This window comes from Pinus tabuliformis, chromosome X (genome assembly GCF_031772625.1).
Source record: "Pinus tabuliformis cultivar Carrire ecotype Pingquan chromosome X, CPIR1, whole genome shotgun sequence".
Taxonomy (NCBI): Eukaryota; Viridiplantae; Streptophyta; class Pinopsida; order Pinales; family Pinaceae; genus Pinus; species Pinus tabuliformis.
The window spans coordinates 557,597,337-557,613,295 of NC_142308.1; the positions used below are offsets into that span (position 1 = coordinate 557,597,337).

Here is a 15,959-nt window from a genome sequence, read left to right on the forward strand (position 1 = left end):
TATTTATGGCTATAGTCTCTTCAATATTGGATAGGTTTCGCTCGGAATCCACCGTATTTACAGTATTTGTTAGGAATTCAAAAACTGAAGGGTGGTACAAGTCGTGTTGAGTATCTTCTTCATACTTCGGAAGAAGGGAACGATGGTGGTGATCATTCCATGGTGCCCCCTCAATCAACATTGATTGTAAGATTCCTTCGTCAGTCCCATGAACTTTCGACCAAGGATCTAATGGGGTACCATATTCTCCAGACCTATCTACCCAAACGCTTGACGAGCGTTGACTTGGGTTCGCCTCCCATGCCCGAAACATTGATTGCTACAATATTTCTATGGGGCTTGGTGGCAAAACCATTGAATGATCCATGACGGCTTTGTCTTCTGCGACTTTCAAAGAAGATATCATGTTGCATGTTGCTACAAACGGGATATTTCCTATATGGATAGGAGGTGGCAACGCGAAAGGTCCCATCATTGTGGGGTATTTCAATAGGCCTACTCCGATATCTTGAATTGAATGGTCGATCCCATGGATCATGGGAATGCTTCCTGTAACTTGTGAACCATTAGGGAGGAAGTTCTGTTGGTCGACGATCGTAATCCCTCCTTCAAACGGGAATGCGATCTTCCTAAAATAAGTCGACACCACAGCTGCCATGGCATATATCCATGGTCTTCCCAGTAGGATGTTATAGTCAAGATTGCCATCAATGACTTCAACATCAATTTCCACTGTTTTTCCTCCTAGTTCAACCTTTAAGTTATTTAGGATGCCGTACGGGGTGTACGTCCTTCCGTCGAATGCGTTCAATGTCGTCGAAGATCACAACAAGGTTGGAGATCCGAGAGTTTTCCAGCAACTCATCGACATGATACATGTCGATGCCCCCTCATCAATAATTGTTCTGTGAACAGTTTTGTTGAGTGCTTTCACTTGAATAAGGAAAGCTAGTTGAGTTGGTAACTGAGGATCATATCCTTTGTGATCAAAGGATACAAGACTGGAATCCTTAGGATCCACTCCACCAATAGCTGATAACAACGCCTGCCTTTGGGATGGGAAATTTTGTAGTACCTCAAGAGTCAACATAGCGGATGGCGATTGGGCCAAATCTTCCACTATGTTATAATGCTGCGCCGCCCTGGCGCGAGGATTAAACGTCGACTTGTGTACTACTCCCTTTGGCAGTTTTATTGTTAACTCATGCGTGATGGGGGGTACAACTTCTGCCGAAGTTGTTGTCGAACTACTAGGTTGATCTTTACCTTTGTCGTTCGACACCTGTGGATTCCCGTAATCTTTACTCCTTGTCGAAATCAAAGCATCATTTTGCTTAGAGACCGATAACATTAGCACTTGCGACGGGGAAGCATTTCCACTATCAACCATATTTTGACCTGGGTTGGGAAATGGATCAGTCAACACAGCTGAGGTTTGGGAACTCTTAAAGAACCTTTTTAACTCAGCTTTGAATGGGCAATTCTTTGTGAGATGATCCTCCTCATCGCATATTTGACAAGGAAATTTCCTATTTCCAGGAGGGTTTGAAGAAGTTTTTTGAGGGGATGACTCACCCTGTTTCTTCTTCTTCCCTTTGTTTTGCTTCTTCTTGCTTCCTGGTTGATTGGAATTTTTGCCTTTATCTGCAGATATAGCGTTTATTTCCGAAGCAAGAATTTCTTAATTTGCTTTTTGATTCGAAGTCTTACGGGCTTTCTTATTTGAATCCCTTGTCGAATTTGCGTTTGCAGTGCCAATCACACCGTCGCCGGCATGAGAGTCATTATTTGATCCAGGAGGAGGAGGAATTGAAAATTCCGGTCTGGGGGCGTCAGGTATCTTATCATAGAGCGTGCCAGACTGAGTATATACTAATTCTAAATACTGGGCACGAGCAATAACCTGCTCCTCTGTTACGACCCCTCCCTTGGCCACATCTTCTGTTATAGCAGGAAGAAGCGACTTTATAAACCACTCAGCTCATAGCTGATCTAGAACATAAGTCTTTACCATTCTGCGACAACGACGCCACTCATGTATATGATCGGATATATGTGTGGCCGTTGTCTGCTTGAAATTGGTTAAGATCTCTGTTCCAGTTTCGTACCTTATAGGTAACTGAAAGTGGGTTAAGAAAGTCGTGGCTAGGGAACTGAAATTGTCGAAAGAGGCTCTAGGTAATTCAATATACCATTTAGCCGCCGGACCAGTCAATGTCCTCTGGAAAAGGCGAAGCCTTATCGAATCATCATTCAAGGTGTTCGACGAACACCACAGATGAAAAGTCATCACATGATTCGACGGGTCTTCGCCAGGATTTCCATTGAATTTAGGAATGTACGAAGGAAGCTTGTGAGGAATCGCTGGCCACCAATGGGCATAGGCAATTGGATCGTTCGTCAATCGATGTAAATCTGGTAACTCTAAAGTTGCCACGAATGGTAACTGTTGATTCAGGTTTGGCGAGGCATACCCAGGATACGATGGAATCGCCTGAGCAGTAGGCCTTTGCATACCAGCATAATGCAATTGATGCTGGTATGACTGATACGGCTGGTGGACTTGACCACTGTAAAGTGGTTGATTTAACCCGTTTTGAATATAGGGTTGTCCACTATTCGCAAAGATCTGTTGCTCAAATCCTTGGTACACCTGCTGGAACTGTGGTTGTTGGTAGTGCACCATCCACGGCTATGAAGCCATGTTTTGCTGTGCTATACTAACCGACAGACCAAGATGCGGGGTTATTGTACCCATTTTTACCTGTGTCGTCCCGGAAGTTGGCGATTGTGGTTGTGTTGCAGGGTCAAGGGGTTGTTGCATTACAACCTGGGGTTGACATACAACAGGCATCGTTTGAACTTGCGAGACGGTTACAATAGCCGGCGTCGTCGGGATGCTAGACATAGGTATACATTGTTGCATAGAATACACAACTCTTGGCTGTTGGGGTACCATAGGTACCCAACCACTTGTCGTAACTTCAGTCAAACCTGAATGTTGTTGAAAACTGCCGTATGGGTATCCTCCCAGAGGGGGTAATGAAAGGGCATATTGCCCCCCATACGGTAACAATCCGGAGCTCAAGGGTATGGATTGCCTTTGAGGACTGGATGGCCCAAATTGACCTCCATAGGGATCAATTTGTCTAGTTTCAACATAAGAATTACTGGGTATTATACCGGAAGAAGAAACTGGAACAGACCATACTGTCGAAATAGTCCTTGGGTGGACTCCTTCTAGCTGTTGAGAGCTAGTTGGGGCAGCTGGTACGCCGACAAACATCGTTGGAGTGGCAGCAGGGGCTTCTGCTGTCGCTGTGTCATTTGGCACAGTCCTAGATGTCGACGGTTGCTCAGACATTTTAAGTCTATCCAACAAAGTGCCTAGCGATTCTACAGGAACCTCCACTGGTGGTGGACAAACTTCTGATACAGAAGGAAAAAGAGTGACGCCTACTCCAAAACGAGTTGGAGTACTTGCTTGCGGGTCCTCTACGATTTCCTCTATTGCAATCAAACCAGGTGGAAGAGGAAGACCGTCAGGTCCATAAAAGATTTCTGGTGCCGAAGAAGGGGTTGTTTCGACAGCGACAGTTGTTTGAGCAACAAGACTCTCTGGACCGGTTACAGATGGAACTGGTTCAGTAATACAAGTACTTGTTCTCAGACTAGGATCAGTGCTACTGTCCCTCTGTGGCTGTTGAACTTCTTCAATAGAGGTAGGGATTCTAGAAATACTTGGAGTGACCGGGATCCCAGATGTTGTTGGAACTGTTGTTCTAACTTTGATGGGAGATTTTGACCCGGTCAAGCGAGTTCACTTCGTCCGTACTACTTTCGATTCCGGAGACAAAGACGGTTGACTCGCAAGCCTCCACAAACGACGGGGTTTCAATTGACTTTCTTCCACGGTTGCGGATTACTCGATCAACTAAAATACAAAAAGGGGAATTATGTTTCCGTATTGAATGAATTTTATTAGACGCTTTTAGACACAACTTGCTTTTTTAGTTTTAAAGAGTCGAGAAAAAGCTAAAGATGACTCTAGTCTCCTTCGATGTTTTAACGAGCCCGAAGTGACAAATGCTCGGTTGGACTTTTTCAGTTATAGAGTTTGAAAAAGGCCAAAAGAAACTGCTCTGGAGATCTAGGCAGAGGGTGTGCCAAACCTTTCGCGAAACCACAGAATACGTTTTACGGTACGGGTGGTCGATCTTCGTGAATGCTGTGTTCACTGCATCGCGATCAGTAGGGCGGCCGACACAGCTTCCTAAGGATAAAGGATAAATGCCTATAGGGGTCTCCCAATATATACGCGACGGTACGTGGGAGCACAAGTCCGTATTAGTGCTATCGTCCCTCAGGAGGAATCACCCACCTTCGTAGAGATCGACAGTCACTACGTTTAACGACGCCGGAACACGTCTCTACCTAGACCTCTACTGTGAGCGTTATGTTGCAAAGCGTTGTTAGGTTCATTCAATATATTTTAAGTTGATCTTTTTAAAGTTTGTCTTTCAGGATCACCACGAGATGTATTGGTACAAATTCCTAAATGCAGTTTAAGATGATAAGCAAGCTTTATAATCTTTTAACTTTGAAAATCCTAACTACTGAGGGAAAAGAAAGACATCATCTTTTCACACAGATCACAAAGCACACACTAATGCACTTTCTCCTAGATCAACATGCAAACTTATCAAAAATGCAAATGCAAGATGCAGGTATTTCTTTTCTCTTTCTTAATGTTGATGTATTACAAAAAGAAAGCTGTTGTATAACTTTGAATTCAATTTCAAGTGAAAGCAAACAAGCTTGTCCAAAATCAAAAGACACCTTAAGATTTACTTGTTTCAACACTAGAAATATACAAATTCAAACCATATGACGAAAGCAAAAGCTCAATCAGCTATGGACAACAAACAAACTAACTCTTAAGATCACTACGACACTTATCACAGTTCTGGATCTAAGAGGCCACAACAAGACTAGTTCGCTTTTCGTTATGGGAAACTGTAAGTGATGTAAGAAATACAAAAAGAACAAGTACAGTTTCTTTATACAACCGAGGCGGAATAGTGGTAAGGAAAGTTGGTTTCAGATAGGTACATTGACTGGTAACAGGCTGCAAAAACAAGGGCGAAAACAGGGCAAGAAACAACAGGAAACCCCAGTAGCACAAGGCAAGACTGGTTCAGCGCAGGTAGTACACTGTCAGTTTGACATTTAGCGCAGGTAGCCCCTTCGGGAACTGCGCTGAAATGCAGACAACCTTCACACAGCCTGCACTGAAGAACGAAACTTTCGTTTCTCTTGGTTTCTGGGTCACAGATTGCTCTTCACAGTTTTTGGCCAAATCAGAAGCTATCAGTCAAGTACACACTAGAGGGTAATTAGGAGGATGAAAAGCTATCACTAAGAGCTGTTCAGAGTCCTTGTGGATCAGCTCTTCAAATCATAAACATGCCCAGAAACTGAGCTAGAGTAGCTGCCCTCTACTTTGCATTTGAAAGATCCAAATGCAATTCGATTCGGTACTCCCTGTGTTTATGAAATGAATAGAAAAAACACAAACAACCAACAAGATACGCTCCCTAGCGGAGTCGCCAAAGTCCCTAAAACATGTTGTTCCTACCCCTAGAGGAACAAGGTCAGCAAACCACAACACTAAAAATCAGTTCTCCACCTGAAAACACTCAAAAACAAGCAATTTCGGGATCATGTCAACTGCTCCACTGAGCATCTGCGCTGAATGTCAACTGTCCTTCTCTGTACCTGCGTTGAATGTCAAATCCAACAAAGGCTACCTGCGCTGAGCGAGATTGGACAAGTGGCACAGTCATTCTTCAAGGTGTCAATGCCCAGGAAGCTTCCAAAATGACACTTGGATCAGGGAATTCACCCAGTGATGAGTAAGAGGTTCTTAAACTCCAAGTAGAAGCAAGGATCTCCAAGTGGACTCAAGAACTGAAGTATAACTGAAGTGGGAGAGGACACTAGTCAGCTCTTAAGCTGACTCATCCTTTCTCCAAAACTCCTATATATAGAGCTCTCTCATGAGGTCTAGGGAGGCTGGAATTTTGTGACTGTAAGGAAGTGTTGTTGGTTTGAGTTTAGAGCTGTTGGGTGATTGCTTTGAAGGAGGTGAAGAGGGGATTTCTTTCTGCTGGGAGGTGTTGCTGGATTGGGCCTCTTATGGTTGTAACACTCTCAGAACTTTACTTCTTCTATTAATAAAGCATTTGAGGTTCTTCTATATACATGTGTCTCAATGATGTATTGTTGTACTGGTGTATTTGATTTATTCTAATCCTTGAATCAATTATGAATGTATGCTTCTTGTAGTTTCCCTCTCTTGCCTTTTTGCAGGATCTTTGTGTACCTGGGCCAGTGAAAGAGCAAGAAGCTGGGAGCAAGCAGCAAGGAGAGAAGATTGGATCAATCATTAGCGAAAGACATTGGTTAGTGGATCTCTTTCTCCCCTATTTTACTTTCATAAAGAAGAAACCTTAGATAGCTTTGCTTTCAGTTGTTGCCGAGGTACTATCACCCTTAGAGTGGGATAGGGTCATTCTGTATTGGATACTTTTCCCTACAACAAATTGGCGACTCCGTGGCCCAATGGATAAGGCTCTGGTCTACGAAACCAGAGATTCTAGGTTCGATCCCCAGCGGAGTCGCCAATTTGTTGTAGGGAAAAGTATCCAATACAGAATGACCCTATCCCACTCTAAGGGTGATAGTACCTCAGCAACAACCGAAGCAAAGCTATCTAAGATTTCTTCTTTATGAAAGTAAAATAGGAGAGAAAGAGATCCACTAACCGATGTCTTCCGCTAATGATTGATCCAATCTTCTCTCCTTGCTGCTTGCTCCCAGCTCCTTGCTCTTTCACTGGCCCAGCTACACAAAGATCCTGCAAAAGGCAAGAGAGGGAAACTACAAGAAGCATACATTCATAATTGATTCAAGGATTAGAATAAATCAAATACACAAGTACAACAATACATCATTGAGACACATGCATATAGAAGAACCTCAAATGCTTTATTAATGGAAGAAGTAAAGTTCTGAGAGTCTTACAACCATAAGAGGCCCAATCCAGCAACACCTCCCAGCAGAAAGAAATCTCCTCTTCACCTCCTTCAAAGCAATCACCCAATATCTCTAAACTCAAACCAACAACACTTCCTTGCATTCACAAAATTCCAGCCTCCCTAGACCTCATGAGATAGCTCTATATATAGGAGTTTTGGAGAAAGGATGAGTCAGCTTGAGAGCTGACTAGTGTCCTCTCCCACTTCAGTTATACTTCAGTTCTTGAGTCCACTTGGAGATCCTTGCTTCCACTTGGAGTTTAAGAACCTCTTACTCATCACTGGGCAAATTCCCTGATCCAAGTGTCATTTTGGAAGCTTCCTGGGCATTGACACCTTGAAGAATGACTGTGCCACTTGTCCAATCTCGCTCAGCGCAGGTAGCCTTTGTTGGATTTGACATTCAACGCAAGTACAAAGAAGGACAGTTGACATTCAGCGCAGATGCTCAGTGGAGCAGTTGACATGATCCCGAAATTGCTTGTTTTTGAGTGTTTTCAGGTGGAGAACTGATTTTCAGTGCTGTGGTTTGCTGACCTTGTTCCTCTAGGGGTAGGAACAACATGTTTAGGGACTTTGGATCCCTTATATTATGGACATTTCATGCTTCATGCTGTAAGGCACAAAAATGTCTATAACACCTACCCAACATATAATTTCCTTAGGAGTAATACCTTTCTGTTTATGAAAAATCTACTGGCTGAAACCCCGGATAATCCTTCTGGTAGCTACTCAACACCAATTTGCCCTAGAAACCCTAGTGTTTTCCCAATCTGGACTTCATCAGCCTCTCATAGCCCAGTGCTGGCACTGCATTAGCCTCAAGAGGCCCTGCATCAGCTTACTAAGCCTCTACGTCAGCTATGTTGGCCCTTCTGGTGCTCTGTGCAGCACTTAGCTGCCTCTGTGTGGCCCTGCGTGAGCACTGGCTGCTCCTGCGTCTCTCTCTCTGGATGCTCTGCTGCTATCCCAAAACTATCTCTGCATCTTTGTCTCTCTGTACTCAATCCCCTCAGCTGCTCTCTGATCACTGATTCTATCTCTCTTAGCAAACCCCTCTCTAGAGAATAGAATGACCGATCACTTTGGTGTATTCTCTAAGTGACCCTCAAACGTCCTCTTATACTTTTCCTATTGACACATCAACGACCGAGATTAAGTCCCTAATCAATGACTAAGATTAGATCTAGCTTGATCCATGTCGTTTGGACCACTCTAACACAAATTCTTATTAATACACATTAATATTTTATTTTCCCTAAGTTTAGACTTAGGGACTCCATTAAAAATATTAATTATTTTAATATCTTCTGATCTGTTTAGAATCTTCCAAAACCCTTTCTGGGTATTGGATATCTCATGTGCCCCAACCTATCCACCAAATTTCATGGCTAGAGCACATCTTATGCTACCCCAAATCAACACTCCCTCTTAGCGAGGACTATGCTCTAGCAATACTCCTCACTGAGTATTACTCTGATCATCTGGCATCGGTAACAGTGATGGTGCTAGGCCTTCCTACCCAACATCCTCTGCATTGCTACATCCTGCACTACTACCCATGGTTCTCCCACTACCACTGCTGCATCTGTACGATAGCTCCCTCTGCATCTGCGTTGATGCTGGTCCTTCCTCCCATCACTGCATCTGCACTGCACCTCCTCTCATAATGTTGCATCGTGCTGCCCATTGCTGCACTACAATTTAGTTACTGAGAAGTAAGTAACTGACCTCGCTATTGAGCTAGAACACCCTCTAATGCTGAAGCTCCCTTTGTCACTAACATGTGCTCCCTCTCTCTGACCTCTGTGTTGCTGCAATAACACCTTGCATCTTGCACAATGGCACACCTCTCTGTGCCTTCCTGCACTGGTGCAACACTCCTGTGCCTCTCACATTGTTGTGACCTTCTAGCTTTGCATTGTCTCGAGAGTCCTGCATTATAGCTCTCTCTGCCACTCCATCTGCATCCGTCTCTACCAACTCAGCCAGTCCTGCTACTCCTCGTCGGGGCTCCTGTAGCAAGGTCTAATGCCAGAGGTTGGGTACCTCAAGGATCTTGCCCCTCATCACCTATAGTCCCCTTGACTACAGCTCAATGTCTCCCCATTTCTGATCAAGTGGCATGTGTTCACTCATGGCACAATCGGTTTCTGTCAAAACTTCCTTCTCTTCTCGTGTTGGCGCTACCTTAGTCTCGGAAGACTCTCCCTTACTCTTCTTCCTTGGACACTGGGTCACATAGTGACCTAACTCCCCACTGTGGAAGCACTTGATCTTGGAGAGATCTTTATTCTTCTGCTTTTCTTGCTTTCCCTCAGATGCTAGGGCCACATCCTCCTCCTCCCGTTTTACCTTCATCCCTTTGCTGTTGCTACTTGTCTTTGACTATCGTCTGATCTGTTAGTGTCAGTGCCTTCACACTGCCATCAGTGATCAAAATTCACTCTTTTGCATTCATATTAGGAGTCCCATTCTCAATGAGGTGCATCCCATTAGGTCATTGGATCAACTGATGGTAGTCACATTCTAGTTTTTCTCTCATGACACTTATCTGCTGACCACTTTCATGTGTGATTCAGTCAATGGTTAGGTCCAGGTTCATTTTCAGCCTATTTCATCCAATAGGTATTAGGGTTTCACCATGTAAAATTTTTAGTAACCATTGACCAATAAGGGTAAGCAGATACATGAGGAAGACAATAACCATCAGGAAAGCTTTAAAATCATAATTTGTAAATTTAATAAGTTTTTCACCTCAAAACCAGTTTGAGGTGAAAAACAGAAAATTTGTATTTATTTGCAAATTTCATGTAATTTCATTATTTCTCATATGTAATTAAGAAGTCTTATGCTGCTTATGGTCACCTGCTAATATTTCCAAAGACATGCCACTGCAAAAGCAAAGATCATTAAGCATTAGTTCGTCAATTTTAAGCAAAAAAGCCAAGCATCCAGAAAATAGAGCATTTGAAAAAAGCCAAAGGATATTATAAAACGGGTTTTGTAGAGTAAAAAATTAAAAATTGCCCAAGCCACATAAAGCCATTTCATTCTCAAGTTAATTCATTGTTTGAAGTTGAAGTTTATGAGAAAAATCGTGATTTAAGGTGTTAGTGAGCGAAGAGAAGCAGTTTGTTGTGTTTTGGAGAAAAATTGCCTGGAGCTATGCACCTAATCCCGGCGCTACGCACAGGACCGACGCTATGCACCTGGGCTTTCTCCACTGTAAATTTTTTAACAGGCGCTACGCACAGGATAGGTGCTACGCACCTGGGAAGTGCGCTATGCACTTGTCATTTGAGCCTCAGATTGCTGCAAAATTAATCCAATTGCTACAAAAAACCCAAATTCTTCCATTTGCAAGTAAGTAGTACCACTTTCCTTGCAGACAAGAGTTGTTACATTAATTTTTGGGTTGTGTTATCCCTCTAAACATTAAACCCTAATTGTTGTTGTCCATCAAATACAATCATTACTGCTGTTGTCCCATATCATCCTTCATTGTTTCTCTACAACTCATCCTCCCATACATAATCCCCTCCCTAAAATTTTTCCTATAATACACCCTAAACCCTACCATTATTCCAAAACCCTATACTCATAAACCCTAAACCCTACCATTACTCCCAAACCCTACACCATTCATTAACCTTACTTATTCCCCACACCCCTATCCCATTCTTGTGCACCCTCACTGAATTTCCTATCTAAAATATCTTCATACTCATCGTACCCTTACTCAACAATCCATCACTCCTCATTTACCATAAAGACAAACAACAGTACAATAATGGAGAGGGATAGTGAGTATGAAATGGAGGAAGATACACATAGTGACAGTTTCAGAGAGAGAGACACTCAGGGTATAAGACCTCATAAGGGAGGAAAACATATCAGAGAGGAACCCACCAGTTTGAGAGAGTTGCAAGCCTGTCCATTTTCCATTTCTTGCTTCAGACATCAATCATGTTTCAGTTTTTGTGAGATGGTGGAAAGGGTAAAATCCCATCATGAATTAGCAAGGTTGTTTGTGACACATTTGGAGGATAACAATGAGGTAAACCTTGCTGGAGTCACATTCACTTTGTCACCATCTATCATTTCAAAGGCTATAGGTATTCCAAATGTGGGTGAAAAGTGGAACAAAGGTCAGTACATCGACAAGGAGTATTATGAGCCTTACATTAAGGTCAAATAATAAACTCAGCAGAGTATTCCCCTTTAAGTTCTTAGAGGACAGGTTTGCTCCATTAATGAAGATCATCATCAAGTATTTTACTTGTGAAGATAGGTTCTCTAGACTATATGCCTACCACATTAAATTTTTGATGCATTTCACTAGGGTGAGGATGATGAATATCCCCTACTTCATATTTAGAAACATAGAGAAGATGGCATTTATTGTAAAGAAGAAATCATACCCCCAATAGCTAACCAACATCTACCACTTCTCTATGATTAAAATCATTGTCTTACATCAGCTGACCCTACTTAATATACCATGGGAGACCTTCAATTCTCATGAAGTGTTCAAAAGCCCTAAAGTATTTGCATTAGTGCCTCATGAAGAAGGTGGAACTTCAGGACAACAAGAGGTCCAAGTGACAAAAACTATGGGAGTGCCAGTGTTTGTGACCTATGAGAGAGGCACTAGGAAACTTTTTGCAGCTACTAGGTGAGTATTATCTCCACAAGGAGTGGAAGGGGTCTCGCCTTCTTCTACAGGCCACAGGAAAATGCTATCTCCACAAGGGGTGGAAGGAGCTTTGCCTTCATCTTCAACTAAACAGGTACAGGTTGGGTAGCACAGCAAGAGTAAAGGTAAAGGCAAGGGAAAAATGCATGAGAAGGTTCCTAGTGATGGGCAAGAGAGGGACTTTGACTTGGTTGATCATGAGGAGACACAAGGAGTTGATGTTATTGATTTGGAGAATCAAGCTACAAAGATTACTAAAGACATGATCATCAAGGATAAAGAGGCTGATATACAAGCTTTGTCAGTCAATTTAGAAAGGGAAAAGTGGATCATCAATTATCTTGAGCAAGAAAACAAGCGATTGACTGACAAGTAAGTCCTCATGGAGTTCAAAATGACCAAGGATAACCTGCAAAAGGCAAAGAAGGCAAAGGTCAAGATGACCTCCATTGAGCAAGAGATTGAGAATGACCAGAAAAATTGGCTTGAAAGCGTTAACATTCACCTTGAAAAGCTGCTTGAGGAGGCCAATAAAGAAAAGAAGATGCTTCGTCACATGGTCTATCACTATATGACCCATAACAAAATATGCAATATAAGGATGAGGAAACTTAAGGCAAGGTTAAGGAAGGCCTTGAGGAGCAAAAAGGAGCATGACAAGCTAAAAATCTTGGCTGAGGCCTCACTAGCCCATAAAATCAACTAATGAGGGAGCTTTATGCCAAATCTGGGCAATTTTTGGTGAGATTTTGTCATTTTCAAATTTTGAAAATTTTCAACACAAGAAATTGAAATAGGTGCGTAGCACCACCGACGCTATGCTTTTGACTGGGACACATTTTGGAGGAACAGAATGTATATTCACATTCAGCTTGATGAGGACATCAATCTTTGAAATTTTCAGCAATTTTGGTGTAACTCTTGGTCACCTAAAGGTCAAAAAACCATGAAAAAATGACCTCTCTGCCCCTTTTTGGACACAGAGGAAGCAGTCTTGGGAGATTCCACCTTTGAGGGGGGAAATGACCTCCAAATTAAACAATTCAAGATGTTCCAGAAACTAGACAAGTATACCTTTCCAACAAGCTATCTTGGGCTCAATTTGGCTAAGGGGAAGTCTTCCAAAATTAGCTTCAAATTGGCTCTACGCATAGGACAGGTGGCGCTACACATAGAACTAGTTTGCTAAAAAATCCAAGTTTCGCCTAGTTTTTCTACAAGTTGACTTTTTCTACCATTTTGGATAAATTTATTATTGCAAATGATGCTATTCCATGTAAATGTAAATTTAAATTGACCTTAGAAGGTAGATTCACCATTTTGAAGTGGTTTGGGGGTGAATGAATCAGTTTCCATGGTTTTAGAGGCAAGCTGTTCCACTACCTATATTCCTGTTCCTAGTTTAGATATGGTTGAAACAACCCCTTATCTCTTGGATTCGACCCCTGATGGCTATCATAGGTGGTTTTCATGTCTATATTATGTATTTTCTTCATCATTTGTAAAGGTTGGACTCTTGTGGATGCTTTGAGCTACATTGTACATCTCTACAACAATTTGGCAAGGAAATAAACCAGGATTTGCAGCTATTTTTGTGGGATTCTTGTGGTAATGTGTTTTTGGATTATTTCTCCTTCTATCATTAGTTTTTCTCATGTTTTATATGTGCCAAAATCTATTTCATTCTTCTTAACTAAATGAAATCAATATAGATAGGTAGAATACATTGGTAACAGTGCTCTGCCTTAGGAATACATTTATTTTTTGATGTTTTCGGTTTTTTGAAGAGGAATCATGATCCTTGCATGCCCTCCTCATCTCCTCATCATTCTTAGACCTACCATCTCACTCAATTCCAAGTGATTAAGCACCTACGTACCTCGCCCCACAGAATACCCTGCATTCCTGACTTGATTTCCCGGACCCAAAACTGCCTGCTCCATTTGATCTAGCAACAAAACCTTCAAAATCAACCAAAAACCCTAGAGCTACTATACCTAGCCTAAAATCCATATTTAATTCATTCATCTCAATTGAGATTGACAAGGAGAGAGCCCTCTCCCGACCTGATAGGGCTAGCTACCAGGTTAAGCTTGGTTTGTGGTTATCCTAAGATTGCCTCCCTTTAGCCTGAGGTTGATCTAGGCTCTAACATAGTGGCGACCATACTGGGGATGAAAGACAAATCACCCCAGTACAATTGAGAAGTTCTGAACTTTTGGATGATAAAGTTTAGAATTCAGTAGGCTGAAAAGTGGAAAGTTGTAAAGCAATATCAAACCTTTGAGAACTTTGAACACATTAGCTTCAAGAAGATACACCAGGTCCAATCCTGATCCTGATCCTCCTCCCGTATTTGAAAATCCTAATCTTATCCCTTGGATACTCAGACAAGAAAGTGTATCAAGTCTTAGACCGGTTTTCATATCTCATTCATGCCCAGTAGAGTGGTTGTTCCTTGAAGATCTTCCTTTTGACAAATACTTTGGTCTCTCCCTGTTTAGAACCACATCTAATAGTGAATTGTTGGACATAGTTGCAGACCCAGATTTCACTAGAGAACTTGAAATCCAACGAGCCAACTTGATAAGTAACCAAAATATTCAAAACTCTCCTCAGTCATCCATCACCATTGATCGAATTCCTGAGCTCTCTGATTGAGCTTCAACATCTTTTTCATCCTCATCATTTCCTCATATTTAAGAGAATCATCCATCTTCTCCATTCATACTATCACTCCCTCATCAACCTATCGTTATCCCTCAAACTCTCATCACCTCTGTCATATCAATTGCCCCTGTTTATCCAACACCAGTTTCAAATCCACCTCGAGTCATGGCTGCCAGCTATGCACCTCTCACTCTACCTCAAAATTTGGATGACATGCCTGATGATTACCAAAGTAAGATACCTCTGTTCGATGCCACTCAAAGTATCACAACGCAATATCATGTTGATAGGATGAACGATGTCTTTGATCTTCATGAGGTAGATGCCAAAAATGTGTCCATGAGGTTATTTGTACAGAGCTTTGGAGGTGAGGTTCGAAAGTGGTTCAGAGCATTACCAGCGGGATCTATCAATACTTTGCTAGTTCTCCATAGACAATTCCTGGACCAATGGGAGGTAAAGAAAAATCCTCTCCAAATTCTATCTGAGTATGAAAATATTAAAAGGAATGTAGGTGAAAGTGTCCAAGATTACTGCATAAGGTTCAATACAGTTTATAATGCTATTCCAGCTGACATTAAGCCACCGATGGGGTTAAAATTGATCAAATTTCCCGATGGCTTCGATGTTGATATGGCATATCAGTTGAGAGAAAGAGATCCTACCACACTTGAGGATATTCAAAAGAATGCAGTGAGTGTAGAGGCAAATCTGCTGGCCAAAAGAGCAAGGATGAAGACTGAAAAGAAGGTAACTATAAAGGACGAAGCTTCATCCTCAGATGTTAAGGCAGATCATATACTCCAGAAAATTGAGAAGATGTTTGATCGGTTAACAATTGCAGACAAGCCTGAAACCACAATCAGAAATCCAAACTTCAGAGGACAGCAACAACCTCAGTTCAGGATTAAACAAAGGGAGCAGAAGGCACAAGATCAGTCATTGCAGTAGAAAGTAAAAACTCCTTTGCAGCAAAACTTTGTACATGGAATGGAGAGTGAAGATGATGATGATCCGGAAGTGGAAGCAAATCATTTCTTTACTGTTGATGGTTTACCTATCTATCTCATAGAAGATGAAGAATATTTAGAGATCCATAATGTTCAAAAGGATGAAGATTATATACTAGCAAATGAAGGAGTTTTAGAGGATGAGTCAAATGATTATCAGAGGGGATATATGAATGCATTTACAACACAATAGAAACAATATTCATTGAGAAGCAGAGACGTACCAATCAGCCTGGTTCAAAAGAGAAAGGAAGAGCAACCTAAGAGTGACTCCTCGAATATTCAAAAGAAAGGGAAGGAGCCAACTGATCCAACCTCCAGAAAAGTATCATCTATAAATGAGAAGACCAATAAGCAAAGTGCAGCAAAGGAAAAGCTCAAAAATAAGGACCCTCCAGTCAAAGAGGTAGATAAAGTTTCAGCTTTTAGTTTAGAAAATGAGATTGCTGAATTAAAAGTTTCAATTCCTTTGACTGAGTT

The 15,959-nt window shown here is 41.9% G+C and overlaps 1 non-coding gene across 1 annotated transcript; it reads left to right on the forward strand.

Annotated features, from left to right (window-relative positions):
- The first annotated feature begins 6,610 nt into the window (after positions 1 to 6,610).
- Positions 6,611 to 6,683, forward strand: TRNAR-ACG (transfer RNA arginine (anticodon ACG)). Its single transcript has one exon. It is a non-coding gene; the product is annotated as a tRNA-Arg (tRNA).
- The last annotated feature ends 9,276 nt before the right edge of the window (positions 6,684 to 15,959 follow it).